This window comes from Apus apus, chromosome 4, assembly GCF_020740795.1.
Source record: "Apus apus isolate bApuApu2 chromosome 4, bApuApu2.pri.cur, whole genome shotgun sequence".
Taxonomy (NCBI): domain Eukaryota; kingdom Metazoa; phylum Chordata; class Aves; order Apodiformes; family Apodidae; genus Apus; species Apus apus.
In genome coordinates, this window is record NC_067285.1 from 58770706 (window position 1) to 58784040 (window position 13335).

Consider the following 13335-nt stretch of genomic DNA (forward strand, 5'->3'; position numbering starts at 1 on the left):
TTAAGTAATAGCATAGTCTTTAAGGTAGGTGGTATTAGGAAAGACAGTTTTAAGTCCCTTAGGTCCAAGAAGATCATACACCTTGCTCATTTTTATGAAGTTATGCATATTCTTGCCAAAGAGATGGCAAAGTGCTCTTTATCACAAATCCTGTACGTACATATTTTACTACTGGGTATCAGAAGAAACTTGAAATCTGTACAGTACATCTGAAAAAAGAACCAAGAAGCTGCTCTTTGCTGTAAGGTTTTGTGAAAAAGTTTAACAGAACAGGGACTTAATAAATTTATTTGCAGAATGGACCTTGACTTTGACAGTCACTGCACAACCTTTACTGTCCACTATTTTATCCTATGAGCACTGGATTCAGTCAGTACATGTCAGAAGCCTCAGAAAATACAGGACAAGACACTGAACACTGCTTATTTTTGTGATTCACCTTTTACAGCAGCCTATTTCAGATTGTTGGTACAGCCATAGAGAATGTGCCAAATACACACTGAGACACTCCGTGGTGTTAGAATGAGAGAGTGTTATTTTTGTCTAAGATATTTTTATTTTTACAGGCTTTCACAGAAAGCTATAATTGTAGCTTGGAGACGTTGAAATGATGGATCAAATTAAAAAATTGCATTATTTTAGATGTAGCAGTAATGAAGACAGCTCTTTCTGTGAATTTATATTCGTTTGTCCCTTGACCAAGACATAGGAAAAATCTAAGGCTTGCAGGTCAGCTTCCCATAGGCAGAAAACTGAGTGAAGTGGGTTATGTACCTTATTTATTTTTAAGCACATCATTTTTGGAACAAAGCAGTGACAAAACCTCAGGCATGCAATGCACTCTTGCAGATAAACAAAATCCCAGACTACCATTGATTTCACAGGACAAGCCTCTAATCCAAGAACAGCTTCAAGCTCACGGAATAATCTAAGGACCTGAGAGTCTTCCAGGGTGTTTCTTGTACAACTCCACAGAGCAAAGAGAAGGAATGTGCTTATAACCAAAGAAAAGGGACTGGTAAAATTCTAACTAAAAGGGCTTTCTGGTAGCTGCCTTCAGATGTACTTTCCCACTTCAACTCAGGTGTCTGATTTACCAAGATGCAAATTCAGAGCTAACTTTCTCTTCCAGTGAGTGACTGATGCAACCAAACAAAACTTTTGCCACCACACGTTTCTGTTGCCACCACATGTTTCTGTTATGCAGACAACCCAGGTCTGCCATGGTACAGACTTCAGTAAGTACAGAAAACCATGAAACCAAATAAATACAGGGTGCCCTTATTCCCTAAATGACATGGGGATTGCTTTTATTCCAGCTTGCAAAGAGTGGACACATAATTGACAAGAAACACATTAGTTAAAAATATTTATTATTACTTACTGTTCATTGTTATTTACCATACCTTTTGAAAACAACAAGTCAGGTTAACTCTTTGGCTAAACTACCAAAGTTCTGGGGAAAATGAGAAGTGTTGCTAGATGACCTATATGAAGCTCGATGTTACATCAGAAAGGCTGTTCCAATAACTTACTCTTTCCATTATAAGGTACATCTTCCAATTAATTCCTAGCCTTAATATATTTACAGCCACTTTATACACATCTTTTCCTAAACCCCCCTATGTTTTAATTTGAAACAGAGCTAGATCCTCTTATGACTAAGGTTACACTGGAAAGACTCAGAGGCCCCTTCCTCTTCAACATCATTAGAATTGCTTGTGGGTACACAAAGGGAGTGTGGAGCTTTTACAAGTGTACATAGCTTACTGTAGAAAAGGAGTAATTTCTTTGACAATCTTTTGCCCATGAACAAATCGGGCAACTTCTACTATTATTAGCAATGTCATATAAAACTAGTTTTAAGAAACAACAAAAAATCTTGTCAGTGCCTGTGGCAGCTTTGTTAACTGCAACTTACATTGTCAGTCTCCCTTTAAATTATAGTCTGGGAAGGGCATTTCATTTCAAACATGAAATTGTTCTCTGTCTACCCTCCATCTCCAAGTAGAATAATTGTATCACATCAGCTAGGTGATCCAAAGAGATGTACATGATAGACTGGCAGTATTGGATTAATTTAGGGAATGTTAATGCTTCTAAACAGGAAATATTAATGGGGCAAAAAACCCCAATTGATTTTAAGTTAGTGGATTTGTCTTTTACTCCATGACTGTCTAAAGACTGGAAGAATCATAGAATCATTTTGGTTGGATAAGACCTTGAAGATCATCAAGTCCAACAAGTCAAGACAAAACAGAAAACTCAAATTACGTTGGCTTGCATACCTCCTAATACTCTGAGAAAGGAATCACATTTCTGTGACACTTTTCCAGTAGTAAAATAGCACTTGATGCTATAGGGAGATGCTGTAGAGGATTGTATTACATGACCTATGAATGCCATTCTATTCCTGTTTCTCTGTCACACAAATTGCCCATCAGATTTACCCAAAATTGAAAGGTGACTCCATCTCCCTATCCAAAAATAACTTTTTTATTTTTTCCATGACTGTAAGCTCTAGCTTGTACTGTCTTTATAAACTTCCTGAGACATCCAAGGAAGATCTCTACCATGTAGGAGTTTCCATCACCATTTCTAGAGGCTTACTGAGCAATTCACACGCTTCCCACATACCATATGTCCACCATCTGCAGCTTTCACGTGGTTTCCAGATGTCCTATTGCCACTAGCAGCCACCAGAGCAGGGTTTCTCACTGTTTCCAGGGTGATGCCAACACAGCCGCGCTGTGCACCCAGCACACCAAAACACTATCTTTAGCCTAGGCAGCATCTCTGCACCTTCATGCCACAAACCAAAAGGCTAAACTCAGGCCAGACTGCTCTTGCTTTAGTTACACAAAGCTTTCTGGTTTCTGATTTACAGTCACACCCTACTTTTCTGCCTTTTGCCAGTCCATTTGGCTAATTTGGCCTATCCTGGTACCCTACCAGGATTTTCAGAGCTGAGTCTGCCCTGCGCCCCCAGCAGCAGCAGGTGATCACACAGACTGCACCTGGAGACTTTCCCTCATTGCCCACCTGCAGATGCTGTAGGGGTGGGGATACCCTGCTGCAACACACACAATCCAGCTTTTATTTTTTTCTCCTGCACAGCAGCAGTGATTCAAAAAAGAAAAATTGTGTCTAACACATTGCAGAGAGACTTTTTTTTTTAGGTAGGTTGCAAGGTGAGAGAGAGCTGCTTAAAAGAACTAGGTGCAGGGAAGTGCACAGAGCTTTTTGGGGAGTGAAATGTTTTACATGCTGAGGAAAAAAAAAATTGAATTAATCCATTTTCAAGCTCTTGGCTCCACTTTGACACTTTCTTTTCCCCTCTTTTTTTTTTCCTTTTTCTTTACAAGACCTTGTAGAGGAGATGCCCGGCATGGTCTGTGTTTCACAACTGAACAGGTAGATTCTGCTGTGGGGCTGCAGACAGTTTGCAAGGGGTGAGCTGACTGCATGTAGGAGGAAGGAATTAGTATCTGCTCTGAAGCTGCAAGTAGCTTCTTGTCGAGGCAGCTACACAACCAAACTCCCTCCTCTTCTTGTACTTGAAAAATTAAGCAAAGTTCAAAAAAACTAGCCTGTATTTTGTGGAATGAAGGGCTCTATGCTCTAAAGACATTGGGAGGAGGTATGGCATATAGCTTGGTCCTTTCAGTCAGACAAAAGCAGATAGGTTTCATTTGATCTACCAAAATATACTATAACTTTTTTGTCCCAGGCAAAATTACTGTCTTTCAAAATATTGAATTCAGCTGTCAGTCTCTCGGGATCCATGCAAAAGCACTTCATTTCTAAGTTTCTCCTTAACTTGTCTCTCAAAAATCTTGCTCTAGGGATTTTTTCTTTAGTGTTTTGTGTGTTTCTTTTTAAGTAAAAATAATTTTAAAAGACCCAACAGACAGCTATTTTTACAGCCTATCTGAAAAAGCATACAAGTATAAAGTAGCCCATTTACTAATTGTTAGAGAACAAAGATTAATGCTGACAAGGTTGATTTATAATGCATTTTTTCCAGAAAACAATTAGTCACACAATAATTTGAAAATCAGGCATGAGCAACGGAGAAGTTGCACAGCACTTATAAAAATAACTTGCTATATTAATCCTCAGTAAAACAATACTCTTCTCCACTCTAGAAGTATACTAGAACTGTGGTCTGAGCAAACATAAGATTACTAACCTAACTGGATTCTCACTTAGGTCAAGTTTAATTAAGACTTGTCTTAATTCAAACAGTAATATCGCATCACTGATAAAGAGCAAGTTAAAACCCCTCTTGCATTGAATACCATCATGTTCCCAAGAGCTTCAGTGTTAGCTCAAGTTAATTATGTTTAAATTATTTCCTTTGGTGTACTGATGTAAAGATCACCATCTGACCCCTTAGAACAAGCGCAGCAAATTAAAGCTTTCTGGCACTTACAGGGAAACCTGCCGTACTATTTTGCACCCTGGTGATGGAGTTTGCCTGCTTTAAATGTTAACACTGAAGGACTACAGCATTAAAAAAAAAAAAAGTAATAAAGAAATAATTGCTTAGTTACATCTCTTGGCTTCCTCTTAAAACTTTTCCAAGGAGGTTTTCAAAGTCCTGACCTTCCAAATCCTTTTGCCTGGCAATGGCAGGAAAACAAAAAACACTGCAGCCTTCCTTTATGCTTTCTCATGGCTCATCACACTGAGCTTACATGCCACTGCAAGTCCTCAAGCTTTTAAATCTATAAGACACATTAACTCTGTTACCAGCCTTTACCACGATGTTGGTGATTTGCGGTCTCTGCTTATGCAAACTTGCTAGTGTAACAGCAACAAACTTGAGAGCAGTAGCAAAAGGGTTCTTCTCACTGCCTTGATGGACAAAAGTGCAGACTGGGTCTCCAGTGGGCAGTCATACTTGGGCATCACAACTACAACTGAGCATAAATGCTTGCCTGTGGAAGTTTTCAAGTGTGGAAGTGTGTAATTGGAAGTAATTTCTGGCTACAGCACAGACAGCTTCCAAGTGAGACAATTACAAAAAAATCCTGTATTCCTTAGGCAGCATTCCTTTTTTAATTTTTTTTTCTTGTTTTTTTTTTTTTTTTTTTAAATGACCCCTTCAAAAATGGTACGGACAGGAGCCAAAGAGATCGAACAAAATTCTCCCAATTGAATCTGTTTTACAAGGAAGTTTTCAAAGCTTTTAGCCTACAAGCATTCCAGTTCTCAGGATCTTTTCCACATACTGGGAGCATACAGATGCTCCAGCCACAAAACCAAACCAAACAACCATTAATTTCTCTGAAGTTAGTGTTATTGAGCCACTGTGAATAAATCATACTTGCATTTAAGATATGCCCAATCTCTGCACAAAATGAAAAGCAACCATGAAGCATACAAAGGAACCTTGTTTGATTCTGACAAATGCTCTCTTCTAAACTTTTGTTGTAGGTGAGTTTCTATGGATAGTAAATTAATCTTTTAAAAAGCATTTAAACTTTCTCCTAGAGATTTACAGTTTGTGATCCAGTGGTTAGATATGATGCCACCTGCAGCAGACAGGCCATTGTCCTGTTGTACATGGGTCTCTGAGGGAAAAAAGCTCACAAGCAGCAGAAGTCTACAAGCTGTTTTTTTTTTTCTTACAGCCTCTGTTCAAAAGGGTTGGTATTACATTTACTGTATGCCAAATGAGATGAATATGATAACCTCGATGGTGAGAAATTATTCATAAGACAAATATAAAGTTGTTTTCTAGCCAAAGCCTCAGAAGGCATTATCCTCCATTTGAAGTGAGGCGAAATACACTGATGCCTACAGAGAAGCACTCTTTTCCATGTCACCCTAGCAGAAGTGGAGTTACCTACCAAGTCTTACAGTGATTCATTAGATTAGAAAAGATCTTGTGGTTTCAGGGTTAGTGCAGTGGAGGCTTGTAGCCCTACTCAAGTGACATTCTTGGCCTTAAGAGCTGCTATAAACATCAGTCTCTGGCCTTCTTTTATAGCTATGCCTTCTCTTTCTCTTTGGATAAGAAGTGTTTGTAAACATTTTTGCAATGTGAAATTACTTTGGTTGTGTAATGACTATAATTTGTCAGTTTACAACAGAGCAGGCTGAGGTCGAATTTACATTCTGCTTTTGAAAATACAGCTGGCATTAGAAGAGGTGAGCCTGCTGCAAGCTGAAGGGAAAGCTTCCCCTCATCTCCATTCACTTCGCTGAGTGACCTCCTTAGTTTTTGTTTTAGGCTGAAATTAACTAGCTTGGGACTGGTTTGGAAATGTGTCTTTGCTGAAGAGAAGAGGGTCATTCAACCATGGGAAAAACTATTTAATAACAAGGCGGCAGATTGCTTTGAGCCCAAGTTGGAAACCTCATTTTTTCCTTACTATTTACCAAGTAGATTTAGCCTTGAAATATTACTGATTGCATGGCGGCAATCTCATCACTCTGTTCAGGTGTCTGGGTTTAGAGGACCTTATGAGAAAGTCCTTTGAGGTAAACAGAAGGGTTTCAGATCAACAGGATGTGATTTGATTAAGCCTATTCCAGTTAAGGTGAAAGCTAGAGTTGGCAGCCTTTGCATGTTTAGGAAGCTGTATTCTCAAAATACATTTGAAGTCACTTTTGCTCAGACAAACAGAAAGGTTATGGGAGATTTACATACCCAAATCCAGATTTGTGCTCTGCAGGAATACTTCTTGGCAGCTAACTAACCTTGGAGGATTTTGAAAACCTAAATGCTTAAGCACTTTCAGATTAGAGCTCCCAGGTTCACCAGCTTCTGCTTCTGGGACTACTCAGCACATGGATCTTCTTCAGTCTGAGGATTAGCCTGTAAATCCGTGGTCATCCTGAACACGCCAAGCCTGCATACATGATCTTGCTCATCCTCTCCTCTGGAGGTGCTTGGTGTGCAGCATCTGCTAAGGCCAACTTTCTCCAGGAGGGAGTAGGAAGACACATTTGCTTCCTAGCACAGAAGCAGCACTGGGAGCTGGGACCGAGACCTGCAGCTTTGGAGGTGAATGCCTTGCCCTTTAGGATAACTGAACATGCATTTCCCTTCTTAATCTCCACAACAAAAATTTCTGCTACAAACATCCACCATAGGAGATAAGGAGGGTCTCATTCATGACACAGCACCGAGGTGCTCTCAAAGACAGCAAGGAGTCTGACCCCTGAGCTGACCGACTACTCTTCCACTGCTGTATGCTGGAGTAGACATGGAGGGGTGAGGGCTGCATCCCTGCCCCTCTTCTGGTTGTGGGACAAATGATAGTCCTTGTTTGACTCTCAAGAGAGAAGAATTTGTTCTCTCTCTTAAGCAGCAGGTACCTCACTATAAATCAGAGTAACAAAAGACTGTATTCTGACCAGAAATTTAAGGGTCTCTAGGTTGTAAAGAAAGTTTTCTGTACCTGGCTACACCAGCCCCCCCTGTTCTGAAACACCCAATTCTTACAAACATTTCAAAAATTACCTGATGCCAAAATTAAACAGAGGTTCCCAAATCAATCCAGACATCCAGCCTTCTAGCTCTGAAGCAGCACACCCTGGTGAAACCGGGAGTCTGCTGAGACACAGCTTTATGCAGTAGAAGTTGGACTTTCTGCTTCTGACCTGTGTCACAGCTATCTGTCCCTTGCTTTGGTTGCAAAGGAGAGCCTCCTGCAGGTCAGTCTCTCTTCCAGGGAACTCCAGTCTCCTGAGGAAGTGAAAAACAGGGAAGCAACCTAGGTGGAGATGCCAAACAGTAGGGCTCATTTGCTTGGGTGTGGACCCTCCACAGCCTAGCTGCTCTGCGTATCTGCTGAAGCCAGCATACTTGGTCAGCCCTTTTTATCTGCTTCAGTTTCCTCTATGTGATAGCCATTCTTCAGCTTCCTGGTTTTCCTGTTTGTTTTGAGAAAAGCACTTGGTGAAACTGTGCAAATGATGGCTCAAAGGACTGGAGAAGATCCTGTGACACAAAGGCTTATATCCCTGCCAGCAAACTGAGTTTGTTTTTCCCTCTGCTACTGCTCAAACATTTGGCTCCCAGACTTTGAGTATTGAAAAAGAGTTGATGTGAGTCACATGGTTGATGTTTGCAGCTGTTCCACATCAGGTCTGGGAATAAAATTAATAGGAAGTAATTGAGCTGACCACAAGTTTTATACAGCATTTCTTCTGATCAGAGAGGGCCAAACACACTCTTGGAAGTACACTAAAAGACTTGTCTTCAAACTGAGTTTCAGGTAGCTTCAAATGGCACCTTACTCAAAGTTTTGAAAACCTAGTGGTTGGAGTTCCTGAAGTAAGCCTTTCTAATCCCTGAAAGGCTAATGTGCTAGTACCTCCCCTCCAGGTCAAACATGGGTGAAAGGAAAGCTACTCTTTTAAAGCATAGCCCAGGTGCTTTCTGCTGCTCACAGCAATGAAGTAAAACTGAGTGGTCACCTAATGAGCAGCGAACAGGCCTCAGGTGGAGACCACTCAATGCCAGGGGTTTTGTATTCTGTGAAGAAGCTCAGCCTTGGATACTTATTCCATTCCATATGCATGTCCTCTGTTTAGCAAGCAACTGTTTCTTCAAATTTGGTTTGGAAAACTGCCTCACAAAATCCAAATCATTGTAAGCAACTGCCTACCACCTCTTAACCAAGGCACAAAATGTACATTCCTAAGGGCTTAAAACTATTACTAGTATTTTCCTTATGGAAAACCAAATCAGATATTGTCTCCCCTTATTACCTCCCACTTTTTCCCCTGCCACAGCCACACTGTTCTGGTTTGGTCTTCCTGTCCAGTCTTGCAGGTGACCCTATATTCACTGCAGCTGGCACCAAGGGCTACAGCTCTATGAAGACACGACACAGGAAGCACAGAAAGGATATCACACTCCCCTGAGCACCACAAAAAAGTGCAGTGCCTTGCACACTTGTGGATTTACAGCAGGGTTTGCACCACAGGCTTCCATGGCTGGAGGACAATGGACAGTTAAAAGGGCAATTCCTGTCAGCACATCCCCTTTCACCAGTCTTTTTGCACTACTTCCTTTGCCTAAGCAAGACAGAAACCTCACAGGCAACTACAAACATGTAATGGTAAAAGTATCTGTGTGAAACCTTGTTCTGTTCAGGTCTCAGGGTCGAAAGGGAGCTATGCAAGGAGCAGGTTTTTCAAAGTCAAGCAGCACAGTACTGACTATGAAAATGAGCTGAGGATCCCAGGGCTGGCAGCCAGTGGCTCCAGCACATGGTGTGCATGAGAAGGGCACAAGCAAGATTTCAGCAGCGCTAGGAATGTCAGTCCAAGGATACCTGCTAATGCACTGATTGTCAGTATCACCTCTTTTCAGATCATAGAAAAGGATCATAATGCCAGAAACTGCTGACTAGCTTTTAGTGGATTACACTGCACTACTGAATTAGGGTTTCCAGAACACTGCCTGCTTTAACAGTGTACCTTGTTGTCTTGGGTTTTTCCTGAAGCTCGCAATGCAAAAAAATAAATGGTAGCAGGACATGCTGTTGCAAACGGATTCAAACTTAACTCTTAAGGTAATAAACCAGGAAGAAAATGTGGCGTAAAACAAAATAATGTTACTCAGGGCAAGCTTTGCAATGGGCAGCACCCAGCATCAGCTAGAGCACTTGTTCCCACAGTCTGCAATTCTGCTGCACAGTCAGGTAGCTACTGTGTGGTCCTTGCTCCTCTTGGTATTAATAGGAGACAGGCTGAGATGACAGATGCTACATCTCCCCAGACTGTTACAGCCTCTCCATTTTTAAGCTGGTTACATGAGGGTTTGTTTCTTTGTTTGTTTTTCCCCCATAATCTAAGACTGCCTCAGCTGAGGGCTGTAGCTCTCTCTTCAGCACCGAGCAGCAGGAGGCTTCAGCATCTCTCTTAAGGCCACCACGTAAGGGCCCAGCCCTCAGGATTTCCATGTCCTCTGGCAGGAGAGGGTCCTGTGTCTTCCTGGGAGCCCCAGTGCTCTGCAGAGCTGGCGCACACACAGCATATTCTGCCTGGTGTTCCCTGATATTCACCAGCTGCTTGCTTTTTGGCTACTGAAACTTTGTGAGGCTTCAGTGCAATAAATTTTCTTTTCTGTGACCATAACCACTTCACCCACTAGAAACATGGATTTTGTCATACCCTGATGAGTATGCTGGTACTTGTGCAGGGAGATGCTCTCTGCAAGGATTCAGTGCTCTGCAGCAGGTGTCTGCATAGCTGGTCCTTCCAAGTGTGTCCATTTGCAGGAGGGTGGATGTGGCAACTGAGGGAAAGGTGTAGAGAAGGAGGAAAATAAACAGGTGGTTGAAAGCATGGCAGGACATAGTACTGCTTTGATCAGTCATTGCACGAGTTATGATTTTGTGCCTTGTAAAATCATGGGGGATATTCACAGAAGGGCTTTTGTTTTGAAATATCCACATTTACATTAATAACAGCTGCATTTTATCTCCATGAAGTCAAATATGTCTTTTTCCTGAAGGGCTCAAGCATTTGGGATTATAGACTTTGTAAACATCCCTCTCTGAATGTGAGCAGTCATTTGAGAAGCTGACCACTGAAGTCCTGGTGCAGGGAAGACAGAAGTCTTGGTTTTACTGCATGCAGCAGGGCTCCTCCTCACAGCTCTGGCCCACCTGCTGCAGTGTCTCTCACCAAAGCAGCTTTCACGATCCAGGCTTGCCGGTTCTTTTTCCAGATTGTGACCACATTAGTACTTTTAGCTGAGTCAGTAGTTTTGTCCTGTGTAATCACAGAATTGCAGAATCATTTAAGTTGGAAACCTAAAATCATTGAGTCCAACCGTAAACCTAACACTGCCAAGTCCACCACTAAACCATGTCCCAAGCACCATGTCTATGTGTCTTTTAAACACCTCCAGGGATGGTGACCTGACCACTTCCCTGGGCAGCCTGTTCCAGTGCTAGTCTTGCCTCAAACCCATGTAAATATTATGCATCCAGATGATCCTTTAGCAAGAAGTCCTGGAGGTTTGCTGTCAGTCAGCTGAGAAGCCATTGCCTCAAGAGCCACTGTGCCTTGAAAGATAATTGGCCACACAGCATGGACACCCTGGTTCATGTCTACTCAGCCCAGGCCATCCCCTCTCACATGTCCTCTGCATCATCCAGGAGTCTCCCTGTGTTACGTATCTCAGTCTCTCCCCCCACCACCGCGTCTTGCCTCATACAGAGAAGCACATAGGGGGGTGGGGTCTGTCTGCTGGTTACCTTGTGTTGCCACCCACACATTCAATGAACTTGGTGTTCAGGGTTTCACCCCAGCCCTGACAAGGACTTGCTCTGGAACAGCAGTTCCCCTTCTCCATCTTCTACTTACATGTCTCTTAGAGTGGATCTCTGGCTGTGTTGTAAATAAACATGGTTTTCTCCTCCAGTACATGAAAAACAAGTTCATTAGCCTGGTTTATGCTATGAGCTCCTTGGGTGTAACAGTTCCAGAAAAAAAAAAAAAGAAAAAAAAAAAAGCTTTTTGTGCTCCTTGACTAGAAGTCTGAGACTAGAAACCTGGTCACTTATCCAGGTGGGGGTTTAGGAAGACACATACCGAGGGAAAGCCCTGACTTCTCCAGCGACACAGCACTGGTGGGCAGCTCAGAACCAGGCCCGCACTGACACAAGGCTTCTGCATGACAGGCAGCAAGAGGGATCAGGCCTCCCCTGCCAGGCCTGCCCCTTCTGGGGCAGGTATCTGAGAAAGCCAGGCAGCAGGTAGGATGGTTTCTGCTGGGCTCAGGTGTCATTTAGGTGGATTGCAATGTGGTAGATGAGATACCTCAAAGCATCGCTAGTGCCAGTCACATGGGCCTTGTAAGTTAGCCTGAAGGACACTGTGCTAATAAAAGGTTGTGCATAATTAGGCACAATTAGATGGAATGCAGACATGTTGGTTTTCACGTTGATTTTCTTCAAAACAAATATGAGTCAATTGTCCAGAGGCTTGCCTGCATCTCAGTTACTGTAGGAAAGGACCTGGCCTGTAGTTTTACAGAGCTCCTGTGTGAATTTGAAGTCAAAAATTTGTTTCAGTGCAGCTGGACATGGTACAGCATGAAGCCTGGCAGAGCTTGCTTCTCACTGTCTTAGGATAGTCTACATTTGGTGGGTATCACGTTTGTCACACTAGAAACAAGGTCAAAGTATGCAGAGCTACACACACCCTTCAAAGTACATACAACCCCCAATGATTAGCCACAGTTAGGTAGTTAATGTAAGCCACTATTGGGCAATGAGAGCTCTTGTTGTGTTTTCTTTAGAGGTGTGCACAATTCCTGCCAAATAGTACAAGTATTTAATCTTCTGTGATCAAAGAGTAGGGTCTTAACAGCAGAACTGAGAACTTATCATCTTGCTCTGAAAGCTGCATGTGAGATTAGCTCAAAACTTGAGTCTCTGCTGAGTCAGGGGCAGCTGGCCTGGCTGCTTTTTATGGGAGCAGCAACTGCTGTTTTTGCACCTCAGCTTAGGCAAGTGAAGGTGCACGGGTGGCAATTGAACAGGGCTGAAGCTTTGTATCTTGACTGCCCTTTGAGAAATAGTATCTTGCCTTTTCATAGTCATTTGCAAAGGATATATTTGAAATACTGAAATACTACTATTACCAGTCTTCTCACATGAGATCAAAACATATCTGCAATTTGCAAGAACAAGCATCAATGTTGGGCAGTTGGGGCGCAATATGCATGCAATGAACAAATCATAGTGTCTGTAGCATTCAGCAGTATATTGATGGTGGACTTGGCAGTGTTAGGTTTGTGGTTGGGCTTGATGATCTCAAGGGTCTTTGGCAACCACAGCGATTCTGTGATTCTATGATTCTGTATTTATGGATGCCACATTACTGCCTGTTTCTGGAATTGTCAGATACAGGATTTATGTCTCAGTTTATGCAATTTGAAATTGCTAAACCATGGAATTAAATATCCAGTTTATAATTGAGAAACTATTTGTAAAAGAGCAGCAATTATACCTTAGCTATGTGCAGGTTCTGGTACAAGCTAGACAAAGGGACTCTGCCACAGTGTGACTTAAATGCTATGTAGGGCAACTGAAGTCAACCTCAAAAAAATGAACAACCCCACAAAAAACAGTCACTAATACCCTGTGCTGCAGCTATACAAACAAGGATTGCTTTGGCTGTCTGGCCGGCCCACTGCTATGTTAGCCTCCCTGGAAGTAACAATCAAAAATGTTATCTGTTTAGCAGGACAAAGCTCATCACAAACTTTCCCTTTCCTTTCCTCAGAAGAACATCAGGAAGCAGATGCAGGCCACAGCCAAGCTCCTGCTGTGGTTCTCCATTCCAGAGTACAAG